The following is a 14,047-nucleotide window of genomic DNA, read 5'->3' as shown; positions in this document are numbered from 1 at the left end:
GTCTCTAGAGTTGTTCCTCCCTTCCATTGTGGTTTAGCTATTTCTGAGAACTGTGTGCTCAAGCTTGTGGTTAATCTCATCTCACAGTTAGGGCGAAGTAGAGGAACTCTCATCTCACAGTTAAAAAGGGCGAAGTAGAGGAACTCCCATCTATTCAAGTTGCATCCTTAAACTAGTTGAGTGATTTAGGGTTACTTTTAGATAGCAGCAGTTTGGTCTTTGTAGTGTATTAGCACTCATTCGGAGTAGCTTCAAGGAGAGTCATCTACTGAGGTTTTCCCAGACTCCTGGCACTTGAGCAACTTCTCTCTCTTTCCCTCCCAGGTCAACCCTAAAGAACTTTTTAGTTTCATGTCCAACAATAGAAAACTTTCCATTATCCCTTATTAAAGGTCCCAAGAATAGCATGTAAAGTGATTTATAGATAATCTTAAAGCTAATTTATTATTTTAACTAACTGTTTTGCTCTCTTACCAAATCAAATTTGCATTTCAAGTTTTTTCCTTTGTGTTGATTCATGGTGGCGCACCGAAAAAGCAATGTCCCCCCGCAGTATCGTGGTTTTACTGTTCTGTATTATAAACTCTAAAGAATTAAGTCAACTGTTTACTTGTATTTTCCCTTTTTTTTAAAAAAAAAAGGACAATTGGAGTGAATAATCTGAAAGTGGATAACCAATCTCAAAATAAGTGTTAACAATATTTTTAAAAAGGTAATGGAAGCAACCCACGTGTCCATTACCTTAAAAAGGAAGGAAATTCTGATATATGCTACAACATGGATGAACTTTGAAGACATCATGCTAGGTGAAATAAGCCAGTGACAAAGTACAAATATTGTTATAATTCCACTTATGTGAGGGACCTTAGAGTAGTCTGGTTGCTAGGGGTTGGAGGAGGGGAATGAGATGTTTGTGTTTAATAGGTACAGAATTTCATTTGAGGATGAAGAAAAAGTTATGGGGATGGATGGTGGTGATGGTTGCACAACAATGTGAATGTATTTATTGGCACTGAACTGTACACTTAAAAATGGTTAAATGGCAAATTTTATATATATTTAATTACAGTTTAAGAAAAAGGTTAAACAAAACTTAAAAGGCAGAGCTTCTAAGCTTTGTGGGGGAAAGGAGTTTTGAATCTTGCTTCCTAGTATGGTCAAGCAAGTACAGATTTCTTTTCCTACTAATTAGTGACTTTGGGTAAGTCATTTGAGTTCAATTTCTTAAACTGTAAAATGAGGATATGGTGGTTCCTACCCCAGAGGATCGTAAACGATTATATGTGTGGTAACAATTTACAAACTGTAAACCCCTGCCCAGGAAAATGGGTTAATTGAAATTAAACAAAAACTAATAGCTGCCATTTATCGACCACTTGCCACTGTGCTAAGTTTAATGTGTATTGTTATCTCATTTAATCATCACAGCCACCCTATGAACTAATTTATTCTGTTTACAGATAATGTAGCTAAGGCTTAGAGAAGTTAAGTAATTACTCAAGACCATATAGCTCATAAATGACAAAACTGTCCTTAGAATCCAGATGTTTCCTAGGCCAGTGCTCTTAACCACTAGAAAAATGATCTTCTGTCTTAGTAGTTGCAAGGTCACTTTTGAGACTCACGTCTTAGGAGTTATCTTTATGTGCTGACATCTTCAACTTAGTAGTGAAAACATTTGCTACACGAAGAGTTTTGCTGCTAAGGTAGACAGTCTTTTAAAGAATTTGCCGAATATTTCTCTTTTCCTTTTTGTCTCTCTTTTACCACTTTTTTTTTTCTTAAGAGAGTTTTGCTAATATTCACTTCTTCTAAAGTGTATTTATTAGTATTGCTTTAGCCATTATTTTTATTTTACATTTATAGTGTTGCCCAGTTCATCATCATTTAAAAATCTTTAGGGGCTTCCCTAGTGGCACAGTGGTTAAGAATCCGCCTGCCAATGCAGGGGACACGGGTTCAAGCCCTGGTCCGGGAAGGTCCCACATGCCGCAGAGCAACTAAGTCTGTGCTTCACAACTACTGAGCCTGCGCTCTAGAGCCCGCGAGCCACAACTACTGAAGCCCGTGCCCCTAGAGCCCGTGCTCCGCGACAAGAGAAGCCACCGCAGTGAGAAGCCTGTGCACCCCAGCGAAGAGTAGCCCCCGCTCGCCACAACTAGAGAAAGCCCGCGCACAGCAGCAAAGACCCAACACAGCCAAAAAAAGAAAAAAAATCTTTAAAGATCATTCTGAATAAAACCCTAAATTTTGTTAACTTACACACATTTTTGGCACCTAATGCAGAAGTTCTTAATTTGGGGTCTATGGTTAACTGAAGCCATGAATTGGCCTTAGAAGCTTAATGAACTCCTTGAGATCATATGACAATGTTGGGTAAATATATTTTTTAAAATCATATTCTCAAAGTAATGTGATCTTATAAAAGATTAAGAATCTCCTTCCTGGGACTTCACTGGTGGTCCAGTGGTTGAGACTCCATGCTCCCAATGGAGGGGGCCCAGGTTCCATCCCTGGTCAGAGAGCTAGATCCTGCATGCCCCAACTAAAAGATCCTGCGTGCCGCAACTAAGACCCGGCACAGCCAAATAAACAAATAAATAAATATTTTTTAAAAAAATCTCCTTCCTAAAGGGAAGTATTGTTTCTAAGGCCTGATACAGTAAAAACTTAACTGGTGTGAGCATTTCCCTGTGGTGCCAGATATGTAAATAGCAGTGATGAATGGGAGCAACTAAGATTAAGATTTAAGGTCCTTAAGTGAAGACTGAATTTTAAGTGTATGTTTGGGGGAAGGGGTACCTTGACACCTGAGTACTCTTAGCCCAGTGGTTCTCTTGTCATTGCTGAGGACCCACTCATAAGAGCTTTTTTTCCTTTTCTCATTTGCTGCCTCAGATTTGCTCTGGGTTTAGAAACCAAGTAAACCATGTAACAAATCCCATGAGAACTGTGTCAGAGTAAAAAGACCACAGTGAGATCTTAGGGGCTTCCCTATGGAGAAAGTTAATGACCTTTAGAGTAGGGCCTTTGGATACCTATTTTGGTGATTTCACAGGCTCTTTCGAATTTCTTGACTTTTAACTGTGTGTATATACATATAGGTGAAATTAGAGAATAGCTTGGGTATTACTGTATTTTATTGGGAATTATATCATCATTATTAGATTAAGGTCTCCCCTTACCATTGTGTAAAACTCACCAAATATAGTGTTATTTCTTATGTATTCAGAGAAGAACATTAAGAAGTGATTGAATTAACTCCAGAAACAAAGAATAGTTACTGTCATAAGTGTTAATCCTACTAGAAAAATACATGTGCGCAACCCGAGCATCATCTGACCAAACTTCAAGAGTCTTGGATCAGACTGCTCAAATGATCATGAAAAGTTCCATACCCTTTAAGAATCTACACATGCTTTTAAATAAAACAAAAATCTGAACTTCTGAAAATATGGGAGCCTATGTTATTTTTTTTAAACCTATGTTATTTTTAGAGAGCCAGCCTTCAATCTCTGAGAAGTGAAGTTGCTAAGCAAGGGGCCAAGGCTTTTCTAATGTTATTGTTATATGCCAAACAAATAGCTTATCGACAAATAGGTGATTATTTTTGTGTCCTGAAAAGTTCAGGGGAGGATCAAGAATTAGTAGATAAAATGCTGGCAAAGGCTATCATTAAAGCAGTGTTCCCATTATGAAAACCGCTGATCAAAAGTCTTGGAACTTAAAAAAAAAAAAAAAAAAGTCTTGGAACTTAGAAGCTTGAGACAGTGCTTGATTTGTTAATGAGGTTACCTTGAGCTTTTTATCCTTGACCCAAAATACTTGTATTTATTTACTTAGTTACATATATGAGTTTGACTTCCTAGCTTCACATCAGTGCTTTCTGAAGCTCAAGCTCAGCAACAGAGGAGCATATTGAGATGATTATCCAAAATGTACCTTTTCATGAAATTGAAAGGTGCTTTATTTTTTGTGTTTATTAGTGGTAGTACGAATGCTCTCTCAGTTCTGCTGTATAGTTATGCAAGTGATTTCACATGTGCTCATCTCTGAACTTAAGCTTGCATCAGGATCACCTAGATGGCTTATTGAAACACAGACTGCTGCCTACACCCCCAGAGTTTCTGATTCTGTAGGTCTGGGGTGAGACTAGAGAATTTAAATTTCTAACAAGTTCCTAGAGGATGCTGATGACGCTGATCCAGGGACCACAGTTTGGAAACCACTACCTTAAAGTATTCCTGTGAGGCAGATTGGGCAAGTCATTATTCACATTTGGCAGAGTAAATAAACTAAAAAATCAAAATGGTGAAGTGATTGCCACAGGGATTACATGATTTGCTATTGGTAGAACTGAAACTAGAACCAGCATTTCCTGTCTCCAAATCTAGAGCTCTTAACGATGCTGCACTCAAAGTCCTGATGCTTTGTATATATGTGGGAACATTTCTTTAGATAAAATTCTGGCAGTGGAATTTCTGCGTCTGATGGTATGTACCTGTTAAAATTTCGATACATGCTGCCAAAATGCTTTGCAATTTGCTTTGCCAATTTGTTCTTACCAGCTATAAGTAAGAGTATATCTTACTTATATACTTACATAGGTATCTTCACCAACCCTGGTAATATTAGTGATATTAGATAGCTGTTAATTTTTTACTGAGCTCTTACTGTGTGCCAGGCATTGTTTTGAGTACTGTGCATATTATCTCATTCTCTGTTCTTAACAGCTTTGATTTAGGTGTATCCTCACTTACACATGAGAGGCACAGAGATGTTAAGTAATTTGTCTAAGGTAATACAGCCAGGGTGCAAACACAGACAGTCTCACTCCAGGACCCCTGCTCTTAAACACTCCTCTGTTTGCACTTCCCTTACTACTGAAGAACTTTAGGATCCTTTTGTATTTTTATTGGTCTTGCTCATTTTTCTTCTGTAATTTGCATGTTTGTACTTTAACCATTTTTCTATTGGTAGTTTTTTTCATTTTCATGTAGTACTCTGTATATTCTGAATATATTTAAAAAATACTTTGCCCAGCCTATTGCTTGTCTTTTAATTTTGCATCTTGTATAAAAGTTTTTAATTTTTTTTCTTTTTTTAATTTATTGGCTGTGTTGGATCTTCATTTCTGCGCACGGGCTTTCTCTAGTTGTGGTGAGCGGGGGCCTACTCTTCGTTGCCGTGCGCGGGCTTCCCATTGCGGTGGCTTCTCTTATTGTGGAGCATGGGCTCTAGGCATGAGGGCTTCAGTAGTTGTGGCTCGCGGGCTCTAGAGCACAGGCTCAGTAGTTGTGGCACACGGGCTTAGTTGCTCCGCAGCATGTGGGAACTTCCCGGACCAGGGCTTGAACCTGTGTCCCCTGCATTGGCAGGCGGATTCTTAACCACTGTGCCACCAGGGAAGTCCCAAAAGTTTTTAATTTTTATGTAGTAAAATCTGTCAGTATTTTCTCTTACGATTTCAGTTTTGCATCTGGCTTTTAAAAACCCCTTCCCACCCACTCCCAGGATTATAAATACTCTTTTGTATTTTTCTAGTATGTCTACACTTTAAAAATATTTCACTCTTTAAAACTGTAATTTATCTTCACAGACATACCTTGGAGATAATGCGGGTTCAGTTCCAGACTACCACAATAAAGTGAATGTGACAATAAAATGAGTTACACGAATTTTTTGCTTTCCCCATGCATATAAAAGTTATGTTTAGGGCTTCCCTGGTGGCGCAGTGGTTGGGAGTCTGCCTGCTAGTGCAGGGGACACGGGTTCGAGCCCTGGTCTGGGGGGATCCCGCGTGCCGCGGAGCGGCTGGGCCCGTGAGCCACGGCTGCTGAGCCTGCGCGTCTGGAGCCTGTGCCCCGCAACGGGAGGGGCCGCGATGGTGAAAGGTCCGCGCACCGCGATGAAGAGTGGCCCCCGCTTGCCGTAACTGGAGAAAGCCCTCGCACGAACCGAAGACCCAACACAGCCAAAAAAATAAATAAATAAATAAATAAAGTAGATTGAAAAAAAAAAAAAATGGATTCAATAATTAAAAAAAAAAAAAAGTTATGTTTACACTGTAGTCTGTAAAGTGTGCAGTAGCATTATGTCTAAAAAAAAACAATCTGCTTACCTTAATTTTAAAATGCTTTATTGCTAAAAAATGCTAACCCTCATCTGAGCCTTCAGCAAGTCTTGATCTTTTTGGTGGTGGAGGGTTTGAAATATTGCGAGAAATACCAAAAGGTGACACAGAGACATGAAGTGAGCAAATGCTGTTGAAAAAATGGCACCAGTAGACTTGCTCTACTCAGGGTTGCCACAAACCTTAAAAAAACCTTAAAAAAAAATATGCAGTATCTGTGAAGCGCAATAAAGAGAAGCACAACAAAACAAGGTATGCCTGTATTTATTGTGTGAGGTCGAGCTTTAACTTCACCTTTTTTCCAAATGGACAGTCATTTATTCCAATGCCATTTATTTAGCTCATTCTCACTTCACTGATTTGAAATGCTATTCGTATTATATATTAAGTCCTATTGACATGTTTTCTTTCATACACCAATACCACATTTTTACTTAATGTAGATTTAGTGGACATTTTGATATCTTGTATCACAAGGCCTACCTCAGTGTATGTGTTTTTTAAATATCTTAGCTACTCTTGCTTATTTTCCAGGTAAGTCTCAGAAACAGATGGTCAATTTCTACTTTTAAAAACCCTATTGGGATTTTGATTTAAATTGTACTGAACTAGGTTTAGGAAGAATTAACAGCTTTATAAAATGAGCCTACTCGATGAGGAATGCGGTATGTGTGTCTGTTTATCCACTGTTTTTAAAATGTCCTTCATTTAAATTTTACACTTTTCCTCATACAGTAGTTACACATTTCTTATTAGGTATATTCATGGGTGTTTTATAAAGTTTTTGTTGCTCTTGTGAATGAGCTCTTCTTTCCCATGATGTTTTCTAATTAGTCCCTGTAGGTGTGTAGTAAAACTGCTTTTTATAGTATTTGCTTTTGTATCAGACCACCTTGCTAAACTCTTGGTCCTAATATCTAATAGATATTTTAGTTGATTTTCTTGACTTCTCTGGGTGGATGATTATATCATCTGTAAATGGGTTTTCTCTAAGTGTAACTCTTCATCGCTTTGCCTTAGGCTTTAGTGTAGTGTTAAAGAGGAGCCATGCTAGTGGTCTTATCTTGTTTTCCATTGTAAAAGGGATGCTTCTTACGTTTTCTAAATAGATGTATTGTGTGCTGTAGGTTCCAGCATAGATCACTTACCAAGTTGAAGATATTTCCTACTATTCCTAATTTCAAATATTTTTAAATTAGATATAGTTATTGAATTTTATTATGTGTTTTTTGGACATCTGTTGGAAGAATAATATTTCCCCCCTTTCCTGGGAATGCAGTGACACGCTGAGTTGCAAAAGTTGAATTGTCCTTTCACGCTGTTTGCATTATTTGTTAACATATTGCTGGAATTGTTTTACTAATATTTTAAGATTTTTTCATTCAAATATTTGTTGAATCTTTGGTGCTCTCTTTGTCCAGCTTACATATGATTTGTTGAATGATTTAGGTGTAGTCTTCCATCTTTTTCTAGCTCTAAAACAGTTCTTTAGCAGAAATACTGTACTTTAAAAGCCTAGAACCAAGAAGTCCTACTCCAAATGTTATAATTTTATGAAATTGTTTTGCCTTTCAAATTCTTAAATTTCCTTGTTCTATTGAATAAGTGTGTTTATCGTCCATGATACTTTTAAAATCTAGATTTGTCCTCTGCAGAAATGGATGAACATAATTATAATAATTGATAATTCAGTGATTGAAGCCGGGCATTCATTTATGATTTAAGAGCTTTTTTTCTCTCGTTGGTGGGTAAAGAGACTAATAATAATATTTCTAAAAGGCATGAGATGTCTCTTTGATTTTAAATCAGTACTGTTTTTGTGCTTGTTTCTGATCCTTGAATAGGTAATATAGCCTTAAAAGGTAGAATGTTATTTAAAAGGTGCTCAAATAAGTTTACATCAAGTGAATTAATCTTCTAGGTGTTATGGCCTTCAAATATGAAGGAGAAGTTAATTGTCAGAGTAAAAGGTACATTTGTGTTTTCATTAGCAGTGATAACTTTGTGTGGCTTTATCCGCACTTGTGCTGCTTTGAAGTCAGTAGAGCAGTAATTGGCTTGGAACAGAGAGGAAAAAAGCTCTCAAATTTGGCCTTACTGGAAACCAGTTAACTGAAGAGTAACTCTGCATAATGAAGATGAACAGGAATGGCGAGGTTGTGTTGCACTCAAGGCAAGATTTCTTTGATAAATCTGATTGAATTTTTTTTTCTAAATTACTGTTCTTCGGATTGTGTGCTCACCTGTAATCACTCCTGAAATTGGGCAATTTCTTTAGACTTACACTGAGAAACCACTGCCCAAAGCCAAATAATTAAGGATGTTGTCATTCTCTGGCTCCAAGAGCTGTTGGACCTTGGAGTAATGGAGGGGCTAAACTACAGATCCTCTTGCTCCCTCTCTTCTTGGGTTTCTCCAGTAAATGTGAATCTTCTCAGTTACCATGTGCAAAATTGCCTTGGGGCTAAAGAACAGTGGTGTAGATGCTATCACATAATGTTTCTGAATTTCTAAGGTGAAAGCAAAAAAATAATAATAATCAGTATCTTAACTACTTTCAGATAGAGTTAGAGTTAGCTTTGCATTGTTAGAATTATACAGGATGTTGCTTCCACTAACATAATTAGATTTAACTTGAAGAAATGTGCTAAAAACATCAAGGCCTTTTTAGGTGTTCCTGTGATTTGGAAAGGATGCAGCAGATGATTTATAAATAGATTGCTAGTACTGCACACCAAAGGGCACATTTGGGCTCACTTCCTTTTTGCAGGTTGTGCAAATTGGGCAACTCTTGTTTTTTGCATTAATCTGTTTTTAGAGGGGTGTGACCCTTCTTTTAGTAACCTGAGGGATTTGGCATTAGTTATATGTCTGTTAAAGCCACAGAATCCAGAGGCTTGTATTCCTCTCAAATAAAGAGAAACTTCAGTGTTAGCCTGTACTAGAGTGGGTTTTTTTAAAATTGTAAGTTCAGTTTTCCAGATGTAGAAGACATAGAATTATTTGATTTTTTTTTTTTTTTTTTTTTTTTTTTTTGATGATGAGCTAAATGGTTCAAATTGTTGCTATGTTTTGGGGGGAATAATATCTGCCTCATTTCAGGGGACTGTGGAGATCAAATGAGATAGTTAATAAGAAAGAACAATAAAATTTTCAGTTAACGATTATGTTACTTTTGTCATTTGTACTTAATGTTTATTGACAAAGATTCATGTGGATATTCATGATCCGTAACAAGACATTTCAAGCCCTGAGAATTCTAATTGTGGACTTCATATCGCTTGTCTTCTGTGGTGTCTGTATTCTTAAAACTTCATGCCACAGATAGGCAGGCCTGTTTACCACCCAAGAAGCCTTCAGTACCTCAACAAAAGGCTGATCAGGTTTATGAGCTTAGTACCTCAACAAAAGGCTGATCAGGTTTATGAGCTTAGCATCTTATCTGTGCATCTCATCTCTGTTGTTCTTTGAATTTTGTGTAATAAAAGCCAGTTGATCTTCATAAGGAATAAATTGAATGAGAGTATTTATGATTTTTCTTCACTGATTTTAAGTAAGTATCACTTATAACAGAGAGCTCTTAAGAGAGATGTCATTTCTTTGGGACTCTCCTCTGTCCCAGGTACCTTTAAATTACTGTGTTTCTCCTAAAATATACCCAATTCTCATGAACACCAAAAAATTTTAACTTCCTATTATTTTATCATCTTTATTTTGGGGGGGAAATTTAGTTTGAGAAGTTGGGACATCTATGGGAGAATGTGAATTCTCAGTGTAAATTTTTCTTCCTAGGAGGGGAATGAAATAGATTTAGACGGTGTGTGAAGCTCAACTTTTTGGACGTCCCTTTGACCAGATTTGGTATAGATCATTCTATCAACCCCACACCTGTCATGCTCATTCCTCCCCAGTAAAATCTCACACTCAATTCTTAAAGTATCCCATTCATTAAATACTCTATTTAGAAATTCTTAAAAGGTGTCTTGGGTCACATATTCATTATCTTACTTGTCAGTTGTTCTTGTGGCTGATAGTAATAGTCTGGTGTTTGGAATGACACAGACCTGAGTTCCAATCAGTTTCACCACCTGTAAGCTGTTTGACCTTCAGTATGTTCAACATATCATAAAACCACCATGAGCCTTGGTTTCCTTATCAATAAAATGGAACTTATAGTGTCTATTAATATTAATGTAGTTCATTTAAGTTAATTAAATGTAATATTTATAAAGTACTGCAAATAGTAAGCACTCAGTAAATGGTAGCTAATATTTTTGCCCTTTTGACATGAGCCAAAGTATAGGAGAAAGAATTAGAGTGGTATGCCAGCCTGGTGGTAAAAATTCCATCATATGCATAATTGTCATGGGAGTTACAAAGAAATACAAGACATGGTTCTTGCAGTCAGAATGCTCAGTCTGTTGAGAGATATAAGACAGATCAATAAAAGGATAAATAAGAACACAATTTAGCACATGCTAAGTGGCAGACGAATGGTGCAGTTGGTGCTTTAGGTATTCAGAGGACAAAAAGTTATTGTGAATGAGCCTTTATGGTAGGATTTGAGCTGGAATGCTGACCTTTATTTCTGGTCCTCTTAAATGTCTTGATCTGTATAAGCAGAGGTAAAGGGTACTTGAGTGGTGAGAGAAAAGGAAGACTAATATGGCAGATGTCATGGCCATATTACAGATAGTTTTCAGTGAATGACTGCTATTAATCATTTGTGGTAAGAAGGAGAATCCAGAAATACTTTTGTATAGACTGATAATGTTCTTTAGAAAATAGGTATGAGCATATTTGGGATATATCATGTGGGCAGAATTTTAATCGCGTTTTTATCGAGTACCCACTGACTACACAGCACAGTAACCAGCATTTGCAGGCTTTACATAGCTTATTTAGGAAGGCTGCCAATTTTACAAGGCTGTTGTTGAATTAGTACCAGTGGTTGGTAGCGCAGTGTGAAATCCCCATAGGCAGCATAAGAACAGAAATCATTAAACTATCTGCTAGTGGCTTTATGGTTAAAAGAAAGAAAGGAAGGAGGGAAGGAGGGAGGAAAGAAAGAAACATTCAAGTAATCCAAAGCAAAACCTCATTCCCTGCTTTCTCCAGGTGCATAGCTCTAGATATTGTTACATCAGCACCGTGTGGTAGGCACGGTGGTTCCCATGGCACAGAGGGCTTGTAATATTTCCAGTGGAGTGAGCTGTAAGGGGAAGGGTGTGCTGATTTTGTTCTTAACGGCTTGGCTACCAGTTTAATGGCCTGGTTGTCAATTAATGGCTCGTCTTATTTAGAGTTGTATAACCAATGTACAGCTCCTTAGTTTAAGTAGACATGGAAACCATCCTAGTGGACAGGGGGATCTTTTACACATATGTAAGTAAGCCTATAATTATATATCAATAAAGACCAAGAACTATATAAATGCCCAAATGATAGCTTAACAATATTGATTCAAAGAAGAGTTACTGCAGCTACTAAAAATTTAGCAGATTGTGCCTTATTATACTCTCCTGCACTGAGAGAAATGCCAAACTGAGACTGTATTTATTTCCATTTAGTGATTCTAACTAAATGAATTTAAACCCAGTGTAATTTTTTTTCAGAGTTAAAGAAAAACTAAAGATTGTAGACTGGCTAGTTATCATCTCTCTAACTTAAAGATTGAAAGCCATTGTTATTTTAATCATACTTTATTACTTACCTCCTTGGAAATATACTTGAGTATATCCATTGAGAACCTACCTTAGTCCTGGCTATTCATGAGTTGGGGCCTGTTCACTTTTGTGTCTCGCCTGTGGTCAGTCTCAGTTATCTTGGTAGTCTGCCGCTATGCTCACACTGCTAGAATTCTTTCTTGCCATTTTACACACTTGGAGAAGTTCTCAGCAAGGCCATATGCCCCGTTTGTCAGAAAATGATAGTGTCGTAAGAATGTTTATTATGCTTTTTAAAGAAATGATAACATCTAGTCTCTTCCTCAACTAAAATCAAAATCAACCAAAAAATATGGAATATCAGTGCTCCTCTTTATGGCAGTCTTACAAATCCATTTGAGGAAATTTTTCAAATGGAGAATCTCTTTTGCTTTAAAAAGCCTGTCTACCTTATACACAGTAAAGTTGATAATATCTCATTCTTTACCACCCACTCAGCTTAAAAGTGAACGTGTCCTGGGTGAGTGATTTTTTTTTTTTTTTAATGGAACTGGTCTTACTGGTACTTAAAATCAACAAAGCAAAAAGTATTGGTTATTTTGTAATATTGCAGATAATGCATGTTTATTATAGAAAAAACAGAAAACACTGAGGCATTCCTCCTCTCCCCCAAAAGCATTATCCTTATTCTTTTTTTTTTTTTTCTTTAAAAATAATTTATTAGTTTTGGATCACAAAATATAGGGAAGACACAAGGGCAATGCCTGTGACCCCTTGGGCCGTACTTCCCTTCCATAAACACCTTTTAAAACCCCAGACTCGTGCTGCCCAAGCATTCTCTCACATCCTAACAGCTGCAGAGTATAGTACCTGACCATGTGGGAAGCTTAGACTCCCCGTAGGCGACGTGAGTGGCCCTTCCAATTAGGTCTTCCAGCTCACTTTTGCCAGTATTGCAACAGCACGGGTTGTTCAAACTGTCCATGTCCTAAAACTCTCATGAATGAATAGGTCACAGGCAAATTCTGTCTGCACAGCCCTTACAACTGTCTATGCTTTTAAAAAAGCCTTTCTTAAACAGCAGTGGCTAAGGCCCCTTCGCTATACCCAGTCTTCTAAGTCCCAGGCTGCCTGTGGCACCTGGATGGCAGCCCCTGGGGGTCCCCCACATCCTAGGGTGGCGATGGAGGAAGGGCAGGCCAGGCCAAGCATGAAGAAGAAACGGTCAATTTTATTGGGCTCAGGCTAAGAATCCATGGGTCTTGAGGACCTCTGTGAATCGGTCAATTTTCTTCTCTATGTTCTTTTCGGCCTGCTTCCGTAGCCTCATGAGCTGCTGCTTTTTGCGGTAGTGGATCTTGGCCTTCTCCTTTCTCTTCTCCTCCAGTGTAGCCGTTACTGCCTGGTACTTCCAGCCAACCGCATGAGCCAGGCGCCCTAGGTAGGCAAACTTCCGTGTAGGCTTCAGACGCACAACCTTGAGGGCAGCAGGAACCACCATCCGCTTTTTCTTGTCATAGGGTGGCGGGATCCCATCAAACACCTTGAGGCGGTCCAGAGCGGCCTGGCCTCGCTTGGTCTTGTGGGGCAGCATGCCTCACACTGTCCGCCAGAAGATGCGGCTGGGGGCTCGGAAGTGGTAGGGGCCACGGGAGGGGTTGGTGTTCATCCGCTTGCGGAGGAATGCCAGGTACTTCAACTTGTTTCTATAGAAATTGCCAGAAATATTGATGCCCTCACAACGCACAACCACCACCTTTCGACCCAGAAGCACCTGCTTAGCCACGATGGCCGCCAGGCGGCCCCGGAGATGGCCTCGGCCATCGAGAACCAGGACCTGTCCCTCCGCCATCTTCGGCAGCCGCCTGGGAAAGCTATCCTTATTCTTATCTCCCAAATATATTTACTGTTAGTACCATCCAGGCATTTCTCTGTATGTGTATACTTTTATTTATTTACTTATTTATTTATTTTATGTATGTATATACTTTTAAAAATGGGATTGTCCTCTATCGTTTGCTTTGTACTCTGTTTTTCTTTTTTTTTTTTCACTTAGCATATTGGGAACATCCTGTCATTGTCCTCAAATGAGTTTCTTTCATATCCTTTTTGAGAGTTGTTTGTTTTCCATAGAACTGAATTCTGTCTGCCCTGTTGCTGCACATTTTGATTGTGCTCAGTTTTTTGCAGTTATAAACAAAGCCTCACTGAATGAACATCCTTGTGCCTAAATCTTTACACATGTCCC

The 14,047-nt window shown here is 38.3% G+C and overlaps 1 protein-coding gene and 1 pseudogene across 2 annotated transcripts in view; one reads left to right on the top strand and one right to left on the bottom strand.

Annotated features, from left to right (window-relative positions):
• SSH2 (slingshot protein phosphatase 2) overlaps positions 1 to 14,047 on the top strand; it is a 241,281-nt gene that overhangs the window by 135,847 nt on the left and 91,387 nt on the right. The window lies entirely within an intron of this gene.
• Positions 13,025 to 13,667, bottom strand: LOC137754542 (large ribosomal subunit protein uL13 pseudogene; annotated as a pseudogene).

Source organism: Eschrichtius robustus, chromosome 20 (genome assembly GCF_028021215.1).
Source record: "Eschrichtius robustus isolate mEscRob2 chromosome 20, mEscRob2.pri, whole genome shotgun sequence".
Taxonomy (NCBI): Eukaryota; Metazoa; Chordata; class Mammalia; order Artiodactyla; family Eschrichtiidae; genus Eschrichtius; species Eschrichtius robustus.
This window is presented reverse-complemented; position numbering and strand designations above follow the sequence as displayed.